The sequence below is a fragment of the Nomascus leucogenys genome, chromosome 9 (genome assembly GCF_006542625.1).
Source record: "Nomascus leucogenys isolate Asia chromosome 9, Asia_NLE_v1, whole genome shotgun sequence".
Classification (NCBI taxonomy): domain Eukaryota; kingdom Metazoa; phylum Chordata; class Mammalia; order Primates; family Hylobatidae; genus Nomascus; species Nomascus leucogenys.
Window position 1 is genome coordinate 2,019,583 of NC_044389.1, and position 10,455 is coordinate 2,030,037.

Below are 10,455 nucleotides of genomic sequence, written 5' to 3' on the forward strand. Positions count from 1 at the left end.
CCCCAAGCCATGATGGAAACTTTCTGTTCTTCTTTTAACAATAGCTTTTAATCCATGAAAGAAAGAACTCACCAGGTATATGTGTCCTGAAAATTCTGCTAAATAAGGTTATCCATTATTTTGCAGTCTTTTACCAAGTGCTTATTTACTCAACATTTGTTTTTATTGGTATCAGATAATACAAGCAGATAATTTGCATTATATATATATAATATATAATCTCAAAAAGGTCTTCCTTAATATCACTGATCTAACCTAAATTAGATGACAAAATTGCTTGCTTCTGACATCGTTTGTTGGTTTTGCCAACTTGAGGGAAGTTGATGTTAACCAGTGAATAAATGGTTACTCAAGCCTAGCTAGGGCCATGGGACAATGATGTCCTATAGAAAGTTGGCATCTGAAATTCAGATCAGAGCTTGGCCTTTTCTAGGTTGAGAGAAAAGTCACCTGTTTAAAATTATCATTTATTTAAAATACACAGCGAGGGAAGAAAGTTATAAATTCAAACTTTATAGAATAAGTAATAAAATATTTACCCATATTACTGATTGTCCTAGGTATTCATGGATAAAATTAAGAACCAAACTTACGCAGCATATTTGGTTTATCACCTTGAGGACAGGGATGGGTTCTTCTTTGAGGAACAGTGCAGCACTGTGATTAGGCTCCAGACTCCTGGGTTCCAATCCAGTGTGCCATTACTAGCTTTGTGATCTCATGCAGGTTCCTTATGTGCCTCAGTTTCCTCAGGTATAAAGAGGATCATTCTAGAGCCTTCTCACAGTGTCGTTATAAAGAAGAAATTAGATAAAATATGTAAATTACTTAGAACAGTGTCTGCCACACACAAACTGCTACATAATTGTTAACTACTGCTACCACTATCATTTTCATTGCTATCATCATTATTGAGTCCTCCCAAAGCATATACAACCACGTCTATCACATAACAATTGTTCATAAAATATGTGTTGGCTAAATGAATGATGAATGGAAATTTCAAATCAAAGACACAGCTCTTGTTCTCCATTTGTTATTTTGTGGTGATTGGCTAAGGTGGTATATAAAAAGAACATGAACTTTGGTATCAGATGGACTTGAATTTAAACCTTGAATCAACAGCTCTTATACCCATATGAAAATAATGTGGCCTCTTGAGCCTATGTTTCCACAGGTTGTGACAATAAGTGTCCAGAACAATGTTTCATTGTAGATGCTTAATTGATGTTTGTTCTCTCTCTGCTACCTCAAACAGTACTTACCAATTGATGAGCAGAGACACTAAAGTTTCTGGTATTTAGAAAAGAAGGAATTCAAGAAATCTGAATGATGCCAAGCTGAAGAAGTCTGGGAAGATTTCTTGGAAAAGCTAACTTGGAAATGAATCACAAATGCTGGAAGGATGTCAACATCATGGAGGTGGGGGTAGGGAGGAACGGTGTCCCAGGAGCAAAGGCTCACAGCAGGAATGGGCACACGGGTGGCCACTTTGGTGGGAACAGGGAGCTGGGTAAGATTTGGTTAAAGGAGAAGGTAGGCACCATAATAACGTTAGTGAGTTTGAAATTTGAAAGGTTTCTTCAGGAAATAGGAAGTCCCCAGAATCCCTGAGCAGAGATGGGTGTACATGGGTGCTTGCTGTCCATGGGCACAAAGTGGAGGCAAGATTGGCAGGAGGAGACTGCTTGAGGTGATGAGACAATTTTCACATTGTGGAGTGGAAGGGAACCACAGGAATAAGATGCATCATCTCTCAGCAGGGTCAAGCTACTGGGTACGAGCAGAGAGGGAGGAGAAGTAAAATGAAAACATCATTCCATTGTCTTCGGTTTGGATGAAGGACAGGCAGGTAAATAAGAGAAGTGAAGATTTTCAGAGATCTGAACACTTCTTTGAGACAGAAAATAAGAATTTTCCATATCTGTCCCAAAGACTTGTAAATTCAGAATGCTGGATTTATCATTTGTCTAACAGAGCAGGCTTCCAGTATCTGCACCAAGCAAGATACTAATAATTATAATTATAAAAATACATATTTATTGGTTTTAACCCAAAATCTCTGAGACAGGTATCAGTCAATTTAGAAAGTTTATTTTGCCAAAGTTAAAGATGCATCCATGAAACAGCCTCAGGAAGGCCTGATGACATGTGCTCAAGGTGGTTGGGAGTACAATTTGCTTTGATACATTTTAGAGAGGTGTGAGACATCAATCAACATGTGTAAGATATACATTGGTTCAGTCCAGTAAGGTGAGACAACTAGAAGTGGAGGCTTCCAGGTTAGATGTAGATAAGAGACAAAAAGGTTTCATTCGTTTGAGTCCTTGATCAGCCTTCCACTGAATACACAATTTAGTCTGGCTCAGTGAACCTGCATTTTTATGTAAACAATAGGGCAGAGGAAGCAATCAGATAAGCTTTTTCTCAGGTGAGCCTCAGAGGGATGACTTTGAGTTCTGTCTGTTCTTTGTCCACAAGAAATTTTCTGTGGGCAAATTATGAGGGAGGTATGTATCTTATCTTGTAGGTCTCTTGTTTAGGAATAAAATGAGGGGCAGGTTTGCCTGACATAGCACCCAGCTTCACTTTTCTCTTGGCTTAGTGATTTGGGGGTCCCAAGATTTATTTTTCCTTTCACAGTTTCAAGAAAGAACAAAAATTCAGCCTAAGCAAGTCAGATCTACCTGTTACCAAAAAGCAGTCCAGATCCAGACCCCAAGAGAGAGTTCTTGGATCTTGCACAAGAAAGAATATGGGCGAGTCCATGTTGATAAGTGAAAGCAAGTTTATCAGGAAAGTAAGGGAATGAAGAATGGCTATTCCATAGACAGAGCAGCCCCAAGGGCTGATGATTGCCAATTCTTATGGTTCTTTCTTTATTATATGCTAAACAAGGGGTGGATTATTACCGAGTTTTCTGGAAAAGGGGTAGCCAGTTCCTGGAACTGAGGGTTCCTCCCCTTTTTAGACCATATTAGGTAATTTCCTGACGTTGCCATGGCATTTGTAAACTGTCATGGCACTAGTGAGAGTGTCTCTTAGCATTATAATTAGCCTGTAATGAGCAGTGAGAACAACCAAAGGTTAGTTTCATCGCCGTCTTGGTTTTGGTGAGCGTTGGCTGGCTTCTTTATTGCACACTGTTTTATCAGCAAGATCCTTATGACCGGTATCTCGCGCCAACCTCCTTTCTCATCTTCTGACTTAGAATGCCTAACTTAATAGGAATGCAGCTCAGCAGTTCTCAGCCTTATTTTAAGGCTGAAGAAAGTCCCAGCCCCTATTCAAGATGGAGCTGCTTTGGTTCAAATGTCTCTGACATACCCAATATATTAACTGTAACTATGTCAAGGAAATAATTTTCCTCTTATTACAATCCAAACAAAGAATTTGGATTTTTGAAAGAATTATGAATTACAGCCAAAAGTACAGATGTTTCAAGCAGCACAACAGTTTGTATAAATAAGTACCATCTACCATAATACAAAGGTTTTGCAATCATTTATTCATCACAGATTTAATATTCCAATTTCTTGAGAAAAGCTGGAGAGATTGGCCCTGACACAAGCCAGACAGATGGAAAGTACTCATCCTAATCTCTGTTTGCCCCAAGTTATCTCAATCACTAGTGCTTTAATTCATTTTTCAAGAAAATCCAGACCCCGCTTTATAATTCATTCAACCAACATCAAATGTCAGGCACTTAGTGGGAGGTAGCAGTCCATGTTGCATGGACACAATCTCTGCTTTCCAAGAGTCTCTGATTCATTCAAATCTTAAACAACAACTTAGTTGTTTAATAAAGGCTCTTCAACATAAAGAAAGTAAATTGGGGATAACAAGGGCTTTCCTGATTTGCAGGGCATACAGTATTCTTTGTTTCTTTAGCGCTACTAAGGCAATTTGTGAACTTGAACAAGCTAAGCTGATTCTCTGTTTTCAAAAGTAATTACTTCACTGTTCTCTTTACCTCTTTAAAGTGCATCTGTTAAGTCCATAAGTTTAATACCTTGAAAAAATAATTATTCATTTAAGCCTTCAGATAATTTCTTTACATTTTTAGCTAGCATACTGACAGAGAAAATGAGGTATACTACTTACTAAGTTCTGGATTCTCAGAAGCCTCAATATTAGAAATTTATAAATAAAAGCTTCAATCTAGCTATTTGTTGTAAATCAAAAACTATGAAGAAAAAGTATAATAGTATATGTGTATACCTTATACGGCATATGTGTCACCTTTTATTTGCAAGCCATTGACTATTGTTACCACTCTAAACCAATTTTATGTCTTGGAAGACAGGGAAATGAAATGATCAATGGTTCCCACAAACATGAAAACTGTCAGTTTACAGTGTTAACATTAATTTAGATAATCATTATAATCATTTACTGAATTAACATGCGCCAGTCACTACATGCTTTCCACGCAATATCTCAATTCTCACAAAAACCCTGAGGGGAGGAAAAAAAAAAGAAATATCATTATCTACATTTTGCAGTGGAGCAAACTTAAGCTCAATAAGATCAAATAACTTGCCCACAGTGACACAGCTTGTAAAAGCCTGAACTGAGATTCAGTCTTAGGCTGCCTGATTCCAAAGCCCTTATACCATAGATACACTGCCTCTGTCATAACATTTCTATGATTCCACTAATCACAAAACACAACTCAGGCAAGATGGAGCACTTGATTCTAATTAGGGAGACAAGGGGATTCTACTACTTCCCCTGGGAGCTATCTGTAAGGTTAAAATTTTGAAGTGTATCAGGTTGGACTACCCAGAAATTATTTAACTCAGTAAACAAAACTATAGTAAGTTCTGGTAAACAAATCTTTCAGCAAAAACACAAGTTTCCTAAGTAAGCCTGCATTCGTCTGACCCAGAGCATGGTTTCACAATTGTGTCCACTGGTCTTGACTTTCAAACCCATTAAGAGCCTTCCCATCACAAAATGGGAATATGTGTGATATATATTCAGGTTCTTCAGTAGAACTTTTGTAAAAATACATGGAAAAATGTTCTGAATATATAGCAAATATGTTTTTTAAAAAATATGTTATGCAAAAAAAGTGTCCAGTTAAAATACGTACTTCTCTCAAAAAGATCATATCTAAAATTTTATCTTATATATTCATGAGGTTCAGAGATTGATGTGGCTTCTGGTTTCCTTTGCTTTCATAAAATTACCATATAGTCAATGTTTGGATAAGATAAAGAGAGTTTATTCACAGTTCTATAACTCAGATTGATATCAAACTCTGCTATTCTTACTTTAGTTGCAGTCCCAAACCACTGAACACCCTTTCAAGGACAGTAAACCATGCCACCAAATACCCAAAGGGACATCAAAAGTTTGGAAAGAGGAATCAAAAAGCTTAAAGGGTTTTTTGCCATCCACAAACAGTCTGTATGGTACACAAAGATTTGCATCAAAAATAAATGCTGACATTTGAGAATAGTGGTTTAGTATTTGTCAAAAATGTAGCCCTGGCAAAACCACGGGTAAGCCTCACAGACTCTGAGAATGCTAACATTCCCAGATGGAGAAAAATGTAGCTATTTCCCTGATTTTGTTTTCTATAAGGTTTGAATAGTTTGTGAGTTACACATCTAAACTTTACACATCTAAAGGAGGAGGAAGTACTGCATAGCTGCAATTTGTGGGCATTGATACAGGCAACTTAAAGAATAATTTAAACTTCTTGTTTCCTGAAATTTAAGACACTGTGTTATTAACTTGCTGCTTTGCTGATCAGGATCATTATACAGTAAGTAGTGTTGACCTCTATTAAACTGGTAGAATTATTAACATTTACAGGTTCTCTCATTGCCCAGATACATTTATCCAGATGTTTAGACATTTTTCTCCATCACCCACCCTTGCTCCCCAACCAACCTCTAATTTGTCCGACTTGCATCAGTTTACTGAGACACTTGAATGAAAAGTTCTCCAGAACTAGAAATAGATATTTTTAGATATTTTTCTTCCTAGTAAGGAAATTGGTTTTCTGATGACAAGAAAATCATTTCTACTTAATGGAGTTTTTTCCCTCAAGGAATTTTAAATAAATAACACTTAAAGCCACATTTAGTCTGAAATTTTTCATTCAGTCATCTTCCAGTCTGGGTGAGTCATGACAGAAAAAAAATATGTCCTCCACCAGCTTATGCAGACAATTTCTTCAGAATAAGCATGACCTAGATTTCAGGAGGTCAAGTAACTAGGAGGTAAAGTAACTAATCAATATATTGGAGAAGAAAGTCAAATATACAATTATTAAACTACTTTGTGTCATCTGTCTTTGTGACATAGGTCTTAATTAGACTTTTCAAAACATTTGAAAATTTTAGATAATAATGAATTAGAAAGCTACCAGAAAGCAAATACAGATCACAAATTACTCTTTTCCAAAAGACACAATAATGGAACAGCCGCCCAAAGTTGAATGCCAAACACATTTAGTACTAACATTCAAAACTCCAAATATCAGATGGTAATATAATCCCACATCCGCATACTATCATAACAACCAAAAATGATAGACTCATTTAAAATAAAAGTCTGGTAGGAAAGTTTACACAGGTGCAAAAAAAAAAAAAAAAGCATTTGCAATATGTATAGTGCATCTTATTTTATTTAAAATAAATATTCAGCTTGGGGCCTCACGAAAAACTAGAAAGATTTTGTTACCACATCATGTTGAAATAATGTAAATCCTTCGAGAGTGAGGAATATTTCTTATTTACGTGGCTGCCACCAGAGGACCTAGCACAGTGCCTGCCTCCCGGGACAATGCAAACCACTTGCCCCTATCACATAGGGAGTTCAAGTGCAAATGTGTAGGCCTCACCTCTTATAACTTAAAACAGAAACTTTTGAGTAGATCACAGAAACCTGCACTTTTAATAAGTTCTCCAAGTATTTCTTATGGACACTGAAGTTTAATAACTACTAACAGAAAAGTTACTCAGTAAGTGTTTGATAATTTTGGGACATCAATGTATAGAATCTTGAAGAACCACAGTCAAACTTTCTATTGGAAAAATGGTGTCTGGGCACTAAGCCCAGTCGCCCCCCTCAAAGAGACTGATAATACTGTCACCAGGCTTTTCATTCTTGCTTTTACTGGTTAATATCAAAACTTCAAATCACATCTGCCCCACATCCCAAACCCTGGCACTAGGCCCTCTGGAACCGCCTTTTTTTTCAGAATTTTTTTCAGAATTTTCAGAAATTTTTTTTGGAATTTCTGAAATTTTCAAAATTTTTCAGAATTTTTTTTGGAATTCTCTGTATCTTTTCTTAGCTTTCCCCTCTCCCTCGTGTCCTTAACTTGTCTGATGATACTCATTTCCCCTGCAAGCCTTATAAGTGAGTGCTCACACTAAGTACCTCAGCATGCAGAGGAATGTTGGTGCTGTGGACTAAAGGTTGTGTCCTGCCCAAAATTCATATGTTGAACTCTAAACCCCAAGGTGATGGTAGTTGGAGATGTAGCCTTTAGAAGGTAACTGGGTCATAAAGGTGGAACACTTATAAATAGAATTCGTGCCCTTATAAGAACGGACAGGAGAGAGATGGTGTCTCTCTTCAACATGTGAGGATACAGCAAGGTGTCTGTCTGTAACCAGGAAGAGAAACCTCGCCAGGAACTTAAGTCACCAGCACCTTGATACAGGGCTTCTCAGCCTTCGGAACTGTAAGGATTAAATTTCTATTGTTTAAGCCACCCAGTCTATGGGTTTTTTTGCTGTAGTAGATAGAGCTGACTAAGACAGTTTGTATCCTACTCTTTCCCCACTACCACTTACAGACCAATAAGAAGGGTGATGCAGTAAGCCAGGTGAGAGCTCATGGCAACTGAGAATGGAATGTGTGGCATTGAAGATAGTGAGAAGTGCTTAGCCTTGAGATATCTGGTATACTGGTACTCTTGAAGACTTAGAGTTTTCTTTGATCTCTGTGTCTCCTCCTTAAGCAAGCTCATCGAAGTCCATGACTTCAGTTACCGCATACATACACAGGGATGGCTCACATTTTCATTTATGTTCTCCACTGATGCCTCTTACTTGATATTCAGACCCTTATAATCAATTGTCTACTTGGCATCTCCATTTAATTTTCTCAAAAACATCTCAAAATCAACAGTTCAAAAGCTGAAGTTATAATCTCCTCCAAAGTTTAACACACCCCTAACCTGAACAGTAGCCTGTTCCTCTTCCAGTGTTTCTCATCTCAGAAATAGTACCCCCGTCCATCCAGTTACATGAGCCACACACCTAAAAGTCATTCTGGACTACCCCTCTCCCCTTATCATATAGTCTGTCAGTGAGGCTGTCTATTTGCCTCGTAAGTATTGTATCAATAGACTCTTCTGCATCTCCATCCCTTTGTTCTGGTCCAAGCCACCATTTTCTCTTGAAATTGCCCACTGGTTAGCTTCCCCACAAATCACTTTTATTCCTCCTCCTCTCCTCTCCACAATAATGCAACAGTCATATTAACAAATGCCAATGGCTTCTTATTGATTTTATGATGAAAACCAAAGATTTGGATATAATTACAACATGCTCTGGTCATCTGTCCCTCTCCATATATATTTCCTAAAGTGCTTCCCTTAAACCCAGGCCACAAGGACATCTGGTAGGGTGCTCATTTTAGAAGTTTCCACATATCACAAACACACACATCTACAAGCACACACATGCGCATGCATGCACGTAGAAGCTATGTTAAAAAGCACCTGAAGCTTTTATCAGTAGAATAGGCGCCTAGCCAGACACACTGCAACCCATATCCTTAAACATCTTCTCTGAGACTAACACTCTTAAGGCCCTCGGGAACATTTCTCCACATCTCTTCCACTATGTTTTCAAAACAAAAGGCAATGGCCTCCAATGCCACCACTGCCAATTGCAGGAACAAGACACCAAGAGTGGTGGAGGACTTTGGGCAAGTTACTTAAACACGCTGAAATTTGACATGTCATTAAAAACGACAATAAACATACCTGCTTCATAAAGTTGTTTACAATAATATAAATGCTGCACATGGCAATTCAATAAATAGTAAAAGATAATGTTGATCCTTAACATGATCATGATTTCCCAGGTCCCACTACATTTAATGCTCCACTTATTTTTCCAAGTTGTCAGAACAGTCTGCCTGGAAATGAAATCATAGCGTGCAATTACCCTGGCAAACTTTTGTTTTGCTGCCGGAATTTCTTTAAAACATGAGAACTACAATGAACCGGTACAGCTGAATTTTAATTATGGAAGAAATATTTTATTAAGTGAATCTATCGTGCTGACATACAAATTGATCTTGCACTACACTGCCTCCCTTGACCACTCATTTATAACTTAAAACTCTTTAATACTCTTCTATTTATCTGCAGATAGCATTTGAAAAACACATCAGAAAATCACATTTGAAATTACATTCCATGTGGAGTGCTTATTATTGATGGCCATAACTTTTACTATACAGATCTTCAAATGTGATTCTAATTTTGTGTGGCTATAGATGTGTTTCCAACACTCTGGCTCTCAGTGCCTTGACCACCTTCTCCACCAATGGCCTTCTCCTCTACTCCACTTCAACCACTCATTCACATGGCCATAGCCTCGAACTTGTCATTACCAATGTTTGCATACCTACCATATCTCAATTTCTAGCCATCTCTCTCCTTTCTTCTCAGTCTCCAACATCTTGTCACCTATCCACACACTCAACTGATAATTTTATTTCCTATTTCTCTAAAAACTAGAAGCAGCCCTTGATCTTCTTCTCAATACAGCAGCCACATTGGTCTAATTAAAATGTTAATCAGATTGTGTCATTTATCTCTTTAGAACCCCCCCCACCCCACCACACCCCAATGACTTTCCATCATGCTCAGTAGAAAAGTTATGGCCTACAATGGCCTAAGAGTAGAATAAAAAAGGAGCTCCATTGATAACTACATCAGAACAATACACATTAGTTGGAAATTTGGGCAAAGTGAGAAGTGAATTTCACCTATGTGGATTTGGATCTTATGACCTACTAGTTTTCCCTTGCTTACCCTACTACAGCTGCATGGTGCTTCTCACTGTTTCTTGAATACACCTAGGCATGCTTCAGCCTAGGCCCTTTTCACCACTATTCTCTTTGCCTTAAACATTCTTCTCCAAGATACTCTGTCAGTCTGCTTCCTCACCTTTGAGTCCTTACCTTCCTCAGTGAAGTCAGGTGTCCCCTTGATCCACTATCTAAAACTACCACATAGCTAATCTCTATCCTTCTCCAGCTTCATTTTTCTCTTTGGCCATTGTTACTATCTAACAGACTATATATTTTACTTATTCATTTTGTTATTATCTGTGTTCCAACATAGGCACTCAAATATATACACTCCCTATAGGCAGGGATTTGGGAAAGGAGCTCCCTCAATAGACATTT